This window comes from Cetorhinus maximus, chromosome 34 (genome assembly GCF_964194155.1).
Source record: "Cetorhinus maximus chromosome 34, sCetMax3.hap1.1, whole genome shotgun sequence".
NCBI classification, from domain to species: Eukaryota; Metazoa; Chordata; class Chondrichthyes; order Lamniformes; family Cetorhinidae; genus Cetorhinus; species Cetorhinus maximus.
In genome coordinates, this window is record NC_135912.1 from 8,375,658 (window position 1) to 8,388,196 (window position 12,539).

Here is a 12,539-nt window from a genome sequence, read left to right on the forward strand (position 1 = left end):
CAGTGCATCTTGAAGGGGAACTTCCCCAACAGGATGTTGATAGTGGGGGATTCAAAGATGGTAATGCCAGATCCTAATCATTCGATTGACCCTGTCACCACCACACTCTCAGACAGTGCATTCCGGATCCTAATCATTCGATTGACCCTGTTACCACCACACTCTCAGACAGCGCATTCCAGATCCTAACCACTCGATTGACCCTGTCTCCACCACACTCTCAGACAGTGCATTCTCATTTTTAGGTATGCCTAGTGCTGCTCCTGGCATGCCCTCCTGCACTCTTCATTGAACCAGGGTTGATCTCCTGGCATGGTGGTAATGATAGAGTGGAGGATATGTTGGGCCATGAGGTTACAGATTGTGTTCGAGTACAATTCTGCTGTTGCTGATGGCTCACAGTGCCTCATGGATGCCCAGTCTTGATTTGCTAGCTCTGTTCGAAATCCTGCCCATTTAGCATGGTGGTAGTGCCATATAACACGATGGAGGGTATCCTCAATGTGAAATCGGGACTGCGTCTCCAAAACGACTGTGCGGTGGTCACTCCTACCGACACTGTCATGGACAGATGCATCTGCAGCAGGCAGGTTGGTGAGGATAAGGTCCAGTATGTTTTTCCCTCTTGTTGATTCCCTCACCACCTGCTGCAGACCCAGTCTAGCAGTTATATCCTTTAGGACTCGGCCAGCTTGGTCAGTAGTGGTGCTACCGAGCCACTCTTGGTGATGGACATTGAAATCTCCCACCTAGAGTTCATCCTGCGCCGTTGCCACCCTCAGTGCGTCCCCCAAGTGGTGTCCAACACGGAGGAGCACTGATTCATCAGCTGAGGGAGGGAAATATGTGGTAACAGTAGGAGGTTTCCTTGCCCATGTTTGACCTGATGCCATGAGACTTCATAGGGTCCGGAGTCGATGTTGTGGACTCCCAGGGCAACTCCCTCCCGACTGTATACCACTGTGTCACCACCTCTGCTGGGTCTGTACTGCCGGTGGGACAGGACATACCCAGGGCTGGTGATGGGGGTGTCTGGGACATTATCTGTAAGGTATGGTTCAGTGAGGATGACTATGTCAGGCTATTGCTTGTCTGTGAGACAGCTCTCCCAATTTTGGCACAAGCCCCCAGATGTTAGTCAGGAGGACTTTGCAGGGTCAACAGGGCTGAGATTGGCATTGTCATTTCCAATGCCCAGGTTGATGCCGGGTGGTCCGTCCAGTTTCATTCCCACTTTTGAGGCTTTGTAGCAGTTTGTTACAACTGAGTGTCTTGCTCGGCCATTTCAGAGGGGCATTTAAGAGTCCACCTCATGGCTGTGGGTCTGGAGTCACATGTAGGGCAGACCAGGTAAGGACAGCAGATGTCCGTCACTAAAGGACATTAGTGAATCAGATGGGTTTTTACAACAATGGTTTCATGGTCATCATCAGACTTTTAATTCCAGGTTTTTATTGAATTCAAATTCTACTGTCTTCTGTGGTGGGATTCAAACCCTGGTCCTCAGAGCATTACCCTGGGTCTCAGGACCACTAGTCCAGCGACAATACCTCTAGGCCCACAGTGGGGCGTGAACTGCTCACTGGTGGAACAGTAACCAGGGAGACAGTCACTGAGGGCAACACTGAGTAGTACACTGACAGCTGGGGGGTGGGGGGAGGGACCAGGGGCAGCTTGCGTGATATACAGGGCAAAATGATCTGATCAGTGTAGCCATTATCTCGCAGGATGCCTTTGATGCCCCTATAACTGCATCAAGCTTGCATGGTGAGCAAATGGCTTGGGCCCTGTTTACGAGGTTGTTGATAAGACCGGTCTTATAGGGTGTGGAACTGTAAGAACCCCAATGTGTATGCTGACCAGTGAAAATTGGCCCCTTACATTAGTACTCTTGCAAAATGTCCTGATGAGTGCAATACGAGAAGCTTTGACATGTCTCTTTTCTCAGCAATACTCAAGCTCTGCACTACCAAATGACTAAAAGCCTAAGATGCTGTACACGTTATTAACCGCTCCCTCAACCTGTCCTGCCACATTGATTTATGCACACATACGCCCAGTTCCCTCCGCACCTACACCCCCTTTTAGAATTGTACCATTTATATCGTCTCTCTATGTTCTTCCTACCAAAATGAATCGCTTCCCATTTCTCTGCATTAAATTTTATCTGCCACTTGCCTGCCCATTCCACCAACTCATCTATGTCCCTTTGAATGTCTACGCCATCCTCCTCAGTTTGCAATGCTTCTAAATTTTGCATCACCCGCAAACTTTGAAATTGTGCCCTGTACACCAAGGAATAGATCATTAAAATACTTCAGGAAGAGCAAGGGTCCTAATGCCTGGAGAAGTTCATGACAAACCTTCTTCCAGTCTGAAAAACATCCATTAACCACTGAGCTTGAGTTCTGATGAAGAGTCATACGGACTCGAAACATTAACTGCGTTCCTCTCCGCAGATGCTGTCAGATCTGCTGAGTTTTCCCAGCTATTTTTGTTTTTGGTCCATCAACCACTATTGCCTGTTTCCTGCCACTCAGCCAATTTTTTATCCATGCTGCTGATATCCCTTTTATCCCAAGTTATTTTATTCCCTGGTCACCCCTCAGCCTTATTTTTTCAAGAGAAAAAGACCTTTCCTGACATTTATACCAATGCATTTCTGGTGTCACCCTTGTGAATCTCCTTTGTACTCTCTCCAGTGGCTCTATGCTTTTTATAATATGAACATTTAAATGAGGAGCAGAAGGAGGCCATTCAGCCCCTCGAGACTGCTGTATCATTTAATAAGATCGTGGCTGATCTGATAGCAACCTTAAATCTGCATCCCACCTACCCCCAATAATCTATCGCCCCCTTGCTTACCAAGAATCTATCCACCTCTGCCTTAAAAATATTCGAAGGCTCTGCTTCCACCACCTTTTCAGGAAGAGAGTTTCAAAGACTCACAACCCTCAGTGATATAAAAAATTCGCCTCACCTGTTTTAAATGCGCGACCCCTTATTTTTAAACAGTGACCATGGTGACTGGTGGACAGGGCTGCATGCAGTACTCCAAGCCTGGCCCAATTGTTTAAAATGACCCTGAGGTGCAGGGAGATCATGGCTGACATTCACTACTCAGACTTCCGTGCCCACCTCTGTTTGTCCTACGAAGACGGTATAACCGGAACAACAGTTTGGTTCTGCTGAGAGACTTGATAGGTCGATTCGGTTAAGACAAAACAACTTTGATGCGGGATTGATGTGACACCCAGATAAACACAGCAGATTTCTTTCCCTAAATGGATATTCACAAAGCAGTTGCATTTGCGCATTCACTGCTGTAGCTGCAGCCCCGAAAATGGGGATCAGTAACCAGGGAGACAGTCACCAGGGGCAACCCGGAGTAGCACGCTGACTGCTGTTGGGAGGGGTGGGGTGCAGGGTAGGGGTGGGGGGTGCAGGGGCAGTGTCTGAGCAAAGGGGTATCTCTGTGTAGGGTTGGGGCCTGGACAGGGCACCTCCAGGCAGGGTGTCTCCATGGCTGGGACCCAGTTCTCCAGCCTCACTGGCTGGGATATCTGGCTTCAGCTGCTGAGTGAGCAAACCTTTGCTTGCTGTTGAGTGGAAGCCAGCCTGCTGCAGCTAATACTGATCTGGATCAAGGTGATAATGAGGTGATGCTCCAACACTCACTGCTGAAGAATCAGAATGAATCAGCAAACACACAGAATGTCAACTTCTAAATATAGAGCGGCTGTGAGAAACTGTGGTGCACAGAGCTCGATTCTCCACCCTGACTCACACTTATCGGTGCCTGCAGCTCTGGCCCTGCTGAGGTGGAATGAGGCCCACATCCCCCAGGCACAGTGAATGGACCCTGGGACACCAGGCCCACATCCCCCAGGCACAGTGATTGGACCCTGGGACACCAGGCCCACATCCACCAGGCACAGTGATTGGACCCTGGGACACCAGGCCCACATCCCCCAGGAACAGTGATTGGACCCAGGGATACTGGGTCCACATCCCCCAGTCACGGTGATTGGACCCTGGGACACCAGGCCCACATCCCCCAGGCACAGTGAATGGACCCAGGGACACTGGGTCCACATCCCCCAGGCACAGTGATTGGACCCAGGGACACCAGGCCCACATCCCCCAGGCACAGTGATTGGACCCTGGGATACTGGGTCCACATCCCCCAGTCACGGTGATTGGACGCTGGGCCCACATCACCCAGGCACAGTGAATGGACCCTGGGACACCAGGCCCACATCCACCAGGCACAGTGATTGGACCCTGGGATACTGGGTCCACATCCCCCAGTCACGGTGATTGGACGCTGGGCCCACATCACCCATGCACAGTGAATGGACCCTGGGACACCAGGCCCACATCCCCCAGGCACAGTGAATGGATCCTGGGACACCAGGCCCACATCCCCCAGGCACAGTGATTGGACCCAGGGACACCAGGCCCACATCCCCCAGGCACAGTGATTGGACCCTGGGACACCAGGCCCACATCCCCCAGGCACAGTGATTGGACCCTGGGACACCAGGCCCACATCCCCCAGGCACAGTGATTGGACCCTGGGACACCAGGCCCACATCCCCCAGGCACAGTGAATGGACCCTGGGACACTGGGTCCACATCCACCAGGCACAGTGATTAGACCATGGGACACCGGGTGCACATCCTGCAGGCAAAGTGTTTGTCCATCTTACCCTGCCATAGAAAAAGTCAGTGATTTGTGGTTTAATTTGGCTCAGGCAATATCAGCCCTGCTTCCAAAAGGGAAACTTGTGGTTTAGACCCCTTTCCGGGCTGCAGCACATCCTCTGGCTGTCTGAGGGAAGGCAATGCTGACAATGTGCCTTGTTCTGGGTGAGAGGTTAACCATCAGGCCCTGTTCTGTCACCGGTGAACGTTGAAGATCCTGTGCAGCTACATTGGCAGGAGTGCTGATCTGAGTTGGTGCAAGTTGAGGGGAATGCTGCGGCTAAGGGCGGTGGGTCCCACAAGGTGTTGAAACAGTCGCTGACTAAAGTCAACAAGAAGCCCCCCAAGAAGTGGAGGAAACCTCGCATACAGAGTGATTCCACTTAACGTGTACAGGGGGCTGACCCAGGTCCACCCTTCCACCAGAATATCATCCAAGGCCAAAAGTGTTAGGAATCCCTTCGTCGCCGACATTTTGGGGCGCAATCACACCTCATTCACCACAACAAGCGCCGCACCATCTCGGCCAGAGAGATCCAGAGCGCCGGGCTGCCTTGTGCTGCCAGGGGAAGTGACCAAACATGCCATCTCCGGAGGCACGAGAGCGGTCGCCAAACACGCCAACTCCATTTCGGTCGGTCATTCTAAAGATTACGTTGGCAGGAGAGTGGGTTGTTAATCTTCCATGGCCTACGTGAAACAACATACAATTCTATTACAGCTTTAATGCAGGACACATGTCTCAAGGCATTGCATAGAGGCATAATCGATCAATCTGATGACAAGCTACAGCAGTGGATATTAAATGGGTTGATAAAAGCTCGGTCAAACTGGTAAGTTTCAAGGAGGAGAGAGAGGAGCAGAGAGGATTCGGGAGGAAATCTCCCAGCAATTAATGAGGGCACAGCTGTTTAAGGTGAGGCAAAGGAAATCGAGAATGTACAGGAAACCAGAGGGATAGGGAGTTCAGATTGGCCTAGAGGAATCACAGAATCACACAGTGCAGAAGAGGCCTTTCGGCCCATCGAGTCTGCACCGACATGTGAGAAACACCTGACCTACCTCCCTAATCCTATTTACCAGCACTTGACCCATAGCCTTGAATGTTATGACGTGCCAAGTGCTCATCCAGGTACTTTTTAAAGGATGTGAGGCAACCCACCCCCACCACACTCCCAGACAGCGAATTCCAGACCGTCACCACCCTCTGGGTAAAAAAGTGTTTCCTCACATCCCACCTAAATCTCCTGCCCCTCACCTTGAACTTATGTCCCCTTGTGACTGACCCTTCAACTAAGGGGAACAGCTGCTCCCTATCCACCCTGTCCATGCCCCTCATAATATTGTACACCTCGATCAGGTTGCCCCTCAGTCTTCTCTGCTCCAATGAAAACAACCCAAGTCTATCCAACCTCTCTTCATAACTTAAACGTTTCATCCCAGGCAACATCCTGGTGAATCTCCTCTGCATCCCCTCCAGTGCAATCACATCCTTCCTATAATGTGGCGACCAGAACTACACACAGTTCTCCAGCTGTGGCCTCACCAAGGTTCTGTACAACTCCAACATGACCTCCCTACTTTTGTAGTCTATGCCTCGATTGATAAAGGCAAGTGTCCCATATGCCTTTTTCACCACCCCACTAACATGCCCCTCTGCCTTCAGAGATCTATGGACACTCACGCCAAAGTCCCTTTGTTCTTCAGAACTTCCTCGTGTCATGCCATTTATTGAATACTTCCTTGTCAAATTACCCCTTCCAAAACATATCACCTCACACTTTTCAGGGTTAAATTCCATTTGCCACTTATCTGCCCATTTGACCATCCCGTCTATATCTTCCTGTAGCCCAAATCACTCAAACTCACTGTTAACCACCCGGCCTATCTTTGTGTCATCCGCAAACTTACTAATCCTACCCCCCACATAGTCATCTATGTCGTTTATATAAATGACGAATAATAGGGGACCCAGCACAGATCCCTGTGGTACGCCATTGGACACTGGCTTCCAGTCACTAAAGCATCCTTCTGCCATCACCCTCTGTCTCATACGACTAAGCCAATTTTGAACCCACCTTATCAAATTACCCTGTATCCCATGTGCATTTGCCTTCTTTATAAGTCTCCCATGTGGGACCTTGTCAAAGGCTTTGCTGAAATCCATATAAACTACATCAACTGCACTACCCTCATCTAAACACCTGGTCACCTCCTCAAAAAATTCAATCAAATTTGTTAGGCATAACTTCCCTCTGACAAAGCCATGCTGACTATCCCTGATCAAACCTTGCCTCTCCAAGTGGAGATAGGTTCTCTCCTTCAGAATTTTCTCCAATAGTTTCCCTACCACTGACGTGAGACTCACTGGCCTGTAGTTCCCTGGCTTATCTCTACAACCCTTTTTAAATAGCGGAACCACATTAGCTGTTCTCTAGTCCTCTGGCACCTCCCCTGTGGCCAGAGAAGGAATTAAAAATTTGGGTCAGAGCCCCTGTGATCTCCTCCCTTGCCTCCCTTAGCAGTCTGGGACACCAATAATCCGGACCTGGAGATTTGTCCACTTTTAAGCCTGCCAATACCTCCAATACCTTGTCACTCCCTATATCAATTTATTGAAGAACTTCGCAGTCTCCCTGAGTGTGATACCTTCATCCTCATTCTCTTGGGTGAAGATGGATGTGAAGTATTCATTCAACACTCTACCGATGTCCTCTGGTCCACCCATAGATTGCCCCCTTGGTCCCTTATGGGCCCTACTCTTTCCCTGGTTATCCTCTTCCCATTGATAGAATTTCTTGGGATTTTCCCTACTTTTAACAGCCAGAGCTTTCTCATATCCCCTCTTTGCTCTCGTAATTGCTTTCTTAAGCTCCACCCTGCACTTTCTGTTCTCCACTAATGCCTCCGCTGATTTGCTTCCCTCGTACCTGCTAAAAGCTTCTCTTTTCCTTCTCATCGTAAGAAGTTACAGAGATATGGCTGTTTGTGGAGCGCCTGCTGTGCTCCACTTTAGCAACAGTGACTTACACTTGAAAATTACTCAGTAGGTGAAGAGCTTTGGGTGGGGGGGTGGGGGAGTCCTGGAAAGTGCTGGAGATAAGTAGCCTCCTTCTGCATCACCTGCTCCTGGAAGTGGGCTGGAGAGAGCAGGTGAGGAGTTAGCCCTGAGAACAGCACCAAGCTGCGGGGAGTTGGCTGTGACATGTGAATGGGTGAACTCAATTCAGTGTGACCGGTTTATTGAAAATTCAAAAAGTAAAGTTCAGGATTAAGATCATCAGGTTTTAAGTTACAGCCCAAAAGGAACATGAGAGAAGCAGATTTGTTGCTGACATACAGCAGGTTGTCGATGATACAATGATAATCCCGCTTATTTACACATTGCTTGCACTGGCACTGGCACTGGTGGGGTCAAAGTCCAGTTGGCTTTTGACACCATCCCCTCTCTCCCCCGCCCTTCCCCTTCCACTCTCCCAAGGACAGCCTGCTCTGGGCCCAGCCATACATTGACTGCCGGCTTACCTCAACGTGACGGGGCTCCATTGCTGCTGCGGCACCTGCTTGTCGGTGGGATCCCAGCGTGCCCGAGTTCGTTCTCCAGTCACCTTTCGTTAACTCCTGAGCCAGGCAATGCCAAGTGGGCTGACCAACGCTGTAAGATCTCCCTCCACTTCCTGCGGCCGATGTTTCCAGCCTTTGCTGGCCCAGCCAGCGAAGCCCACGTCCCGCCGGCGAATAATTAAGGATAGAAAGCTTTGAGGGGGACACAGCGGCCTTGGAGCAACTGCAGAATCATCAGAACGATGGTGGAGCAAAAAGGGCCAATGCTGAGGACAAGTTGGCATTGCATTGGCTGTAGGAGATAGGGGGCTGGTTTGATTGAGGTGCCAAATGCATTTTTACAGGGTAGATTTTAGGGAAACCGTTTCCTCGGGTAGAGACACAATCTTCAAATTACCGCGAGGCCTTTCAGTGTGATGCCAGGAAGCAGATCTCCATAACAAGAGGAGAGGAAGTCCATTTTCACCCAAAAGGGCTGTGGATGCTGGGTGTCCATCGGAATCAAATCCGAGATTGATACGTTTTGGTGGGGAAATAGTATCAGAGAATGGAACTGAGGTCAGCCATGATCGAATTGTATGACGCAACAGGATCGAGGGGCTGAATGGCCTCTTCCTGTTCTTGTGTGACAGGCTCAAGGGACTGAATGGCCTCCTCCTGTTCCTGTGTGACAGGCTCAAGGGACTGAATGGCCTCCTCCTGTCCCTGTGTGACAGGCTCAAGGGACTGAATGGCCTCCTCCTGTTCCTGTGTGACAGGCTCAAGGGACTGAATGGCCTCCTCCTGTCCCTGTGTGACAGGCTCAAGGGACTGAATGGCCTCCTCCTGTTCCTGTATTCATTTACTAAGTGAAATGGTGCAAGGTTTTAGTGCATAATGTGAGATGCCGATTATCTCACATCCCCATCTCAGGATTTGGGGTTTGTTTTGTTTTTCGATTCTCATTAGACGCCTAAATCCAGCCTTTGATATTCTTACTGATGAGGTTTGTGGTGGAGAAGCATCAAACTGCCAAACCACGGCCTTAAAAATCCATCACAAAACCCAGCAGCTCAGGGTCCCTGACCTTAGGATTGTCGAACACTGCCCTCTGCTGACTGGCACTAAACTCCTTTCACCATAAATGTTTCCTTACTTATAACAATTGGCCTTTGGCCTCCGAAGAATGGCTTCGAAGAATCCCCTGAAGCTTATGAACAGTAATGGACGGAGGAGAAACTTTCCATTTCTTGCATCCTTCCAGCCCGCAGGAGATCACAATCTGCTTTGCGGCCAATGAAGCACTTTTCAAATGTAGTCACCATTGTGATTTGAGTGCACAGACCCTACAGACCCAGAGAACTCCTCGACAGACTCAGACAGCTCCCAGACAGACCCAGAGAACTCCTTGACAGACTCAGACAGCTCCCAGACAGACCCAGAGAACACCCATGCAGCTCCCAGACAGACCCACAGAACTCCTCGACTGATTCAGACAGCTTCTAGACAGACCCAGAGAACTCCTCAACAGACTTAGACAGCTCTTAGACAGACCCAGAGAACTGCTAGACAGACTCAGAGAACTCCCCGACAGACTGAGAGAACTCCTCGACAGATTCAGACAGCTCCCACACAGACCCAAAGAACTCTTTGGGAGACTCAAACACCCCCTCAGACAGACTCAGAGAACTCCTTGACAGATTCAAACAGCTCCTAGGCAGATCCAGAGAACACCCAGACAGCTCCCAGACAGACCCAGAGAACTCAACAGACTCGTACAGCTCCCAGACAGACCAAGAGAACTCCTCAACCCATTCAGACAGCTCCTAGACAGTCCCAGAGAACTCCTTGACAGACTCAGACAGCTCCTAGACAGACCCAGAGAACACCCAGACAGCTCCTTGACAGATCCAGACAGCTCCCAAAAAGACCCAGAGAACTCCTCGACAGACACAGATATCTCCTAGTCAGGCCCAGATGACACCTAGACAGACCCAGAGAACTCGACAGACTCATACAGTTCCCAGACAGACCCAGAGAACTCGACAGACTCAGACAGCTCCCAGACAGACCCAGAGAACACACAGGCAGCTCCTAGTCAGACCCAGAGAACTCCTCAACAGATCCATACAGCTCCCAGACAGACCCAGAGAACACCCAGACAGCTCCCAGACAACTCAGAGAGTTCCTCGATGGAGAAGGCGGTGGCATAGTGGTTTCGCCACCCGAGTGGTAATCTGGGGATACAGGTTCAAATCCCGCAGCAGCTTGAGGAATTTAAATTCAGTTAATAAATCTGCAGTCAAAAGCTAGTCTTGGTCACAGTGACCATGAAACCGTTGTCAATTGTCATAAAACCCCAGCTGGCTCACAAAGGAAACCTGCCATCCTTACCCAGTCTGGCCTACGTGTGGCTCCAGATCCACAGCAATGTGGTTGACGCTTAAGTGCCCTCTGAAATGGCCTAGCAAACCTCTCGGTTGTATTAAAGCCTATGAAAATGAATGAAATCTGATGGACCACCCAGCATTGACCTAGGCACCGGAAACGACAATGGCAAACTCAGCCCTATCGACTCTGTAAAGTCCTCCTTACTAACATCTGGGGGCCTAGTGCCGAAATTGGGAGAGCTGTCTCACAGACTAGTCAAGCAACAGCTTGACATAGTCATCATCACGGAATCATACCTTACAGATAATGTCCCAGACACCACCATCACCATCCCTGGGTATGTCCTGTCCCACCGGCAGGACAGACAGTGGAATTACAGTGGTATATAGTTGAGAGTGAGTTGCCCTGGGAGTCCTCAACATCGACTTCGGACCCCATGACGTCTCATGGCATCAGGTCAAACATGGGCAAGGAAACCTCCTGCTGATTACCACGTACCGCCCTCCCTCAGCTGATGAATCAGTGCTTCCTCCATGTTGAACACCACTTGGAGGAAGCACTGAGGGTGGCAAGGGTGCAGAATGTACTCTGGGTGGGGGACTTCTCTGGATCGGTCTAGGAGCTGACTGGCTTTTTTGTTATTCTTTCGTGGGTGTCGCTGGCTAGGTCAGATTGACCTCCAATAACCACAACCGCCTTCCTTTGTGCTGGGTATGGCTCCAACCACAGTGGATTGTTTTCCCCTTGACTTCGGCTTTTCTGGGTCTCCCTGGTACACCTGGGTAAAACGAACCCGATAATATACACCGGAACAGTAGCTTTCTCACCTGAATCCCATAATATTCACCTGAACTTTACAACATTCACCTGAACTCTCCAATGTCCAGCTGAACCCAGGTTTCACCTAAAAACCATGAGATTCACCTGAAGCTTACAAGATGCAGGTGAACTCCTATGTGATTTGTCAGACACAAATGATTTACCTAAACCCGATAGGTTTCACTAAAAGCCCACAAAATTTATCTAATCTCAAGGTTCACCTATACTCTGATAGACATAAAACGTACTAGTAGTTCCTAAACTCTAATGGACCAGTCTGTGAATATGTATGTATGTCTATATAGGTGTATGTATGATATACATATGTGTGTCTATATATTTAGAAGGGTGCATCTGTGTATTTCTGTGTGCATGTTTTGCTTGTATGAGTCAGATGTTCTATGTCTCTGTGTGTGGACATGCATTTTTATGTGTTTTTTTTGTGCGTTTGTGTGTGTGTGAGTTAGAGTGTGCACGTGTTTGAATGTATTGAAGTGTTATACATGTTGGCATAGGTATGAGAGAAAAAGTGATTGTGTGTGAGGGACAGAGATTCTTTGCGATTGTGTAAGAGAGTTTGTATGTGTTTTAATGTGCGTGTTCTGCCTATATAATATATTTTTGTGTGTGTGAATGTGTGTCTGTGTGCGTGCAAATATTTGTGAGTGCGTGTCGATATTTTTATATATATATATGGATGTGCATTTGAGTGCCTTTGTGTCTGTGTACATATACACAAATAGTTCAGGTGAGTTCAGATGAATGAGTGTGTGTCTGCACCTGTTTGTCAGTTTGTCCACACATATGAGGTGAGTCCAGGAATATGTATCTGTCTGTCTGACTGCACACATACATCAGGTGAATTCAGGTAAGTGTGTGTGTATGAATGTGAGTGAGCAGGGGTGCCTGTATCTGCACACGTGCACACACATGCACACATGCAGGCACACACAAACACAGGCAGACACGTAACAGACACACACAGACATGCAAATGCGCACACACACACTAGCTGAGTTCTTCAGTGAACTGACTGACAATGCCCCACACCCACACACCCACACACCCAGACACACACA

The 12,539-nt window shown here is 49.4% G+C and overlaps 1 protein-coding gene across 1 annotated transcript in view; it reads right to left on the reverse strand.

Annotated features, from left to right (window-relative positions):
* Window positions 1–8,300, reverse strand: part of LOC144671688 (lysophosphatidic acid receptor 6-like) — a 49,767-nt gene extending 41,467 nt beyond the window's left edge. Inside the window, exon 1 of the mRNA XM_078533706.1 lies at window positions 8,233–8,300. The gene's annotated coding sequence lies outside the window, so the exon portion shown is untranslated. The remainder of the gene's footprint in view (window positions 1–8,232) is intronic.
* Between the last annotated feature and the right edge of the window lie 4,239 nt (window positions 8,301–12,539).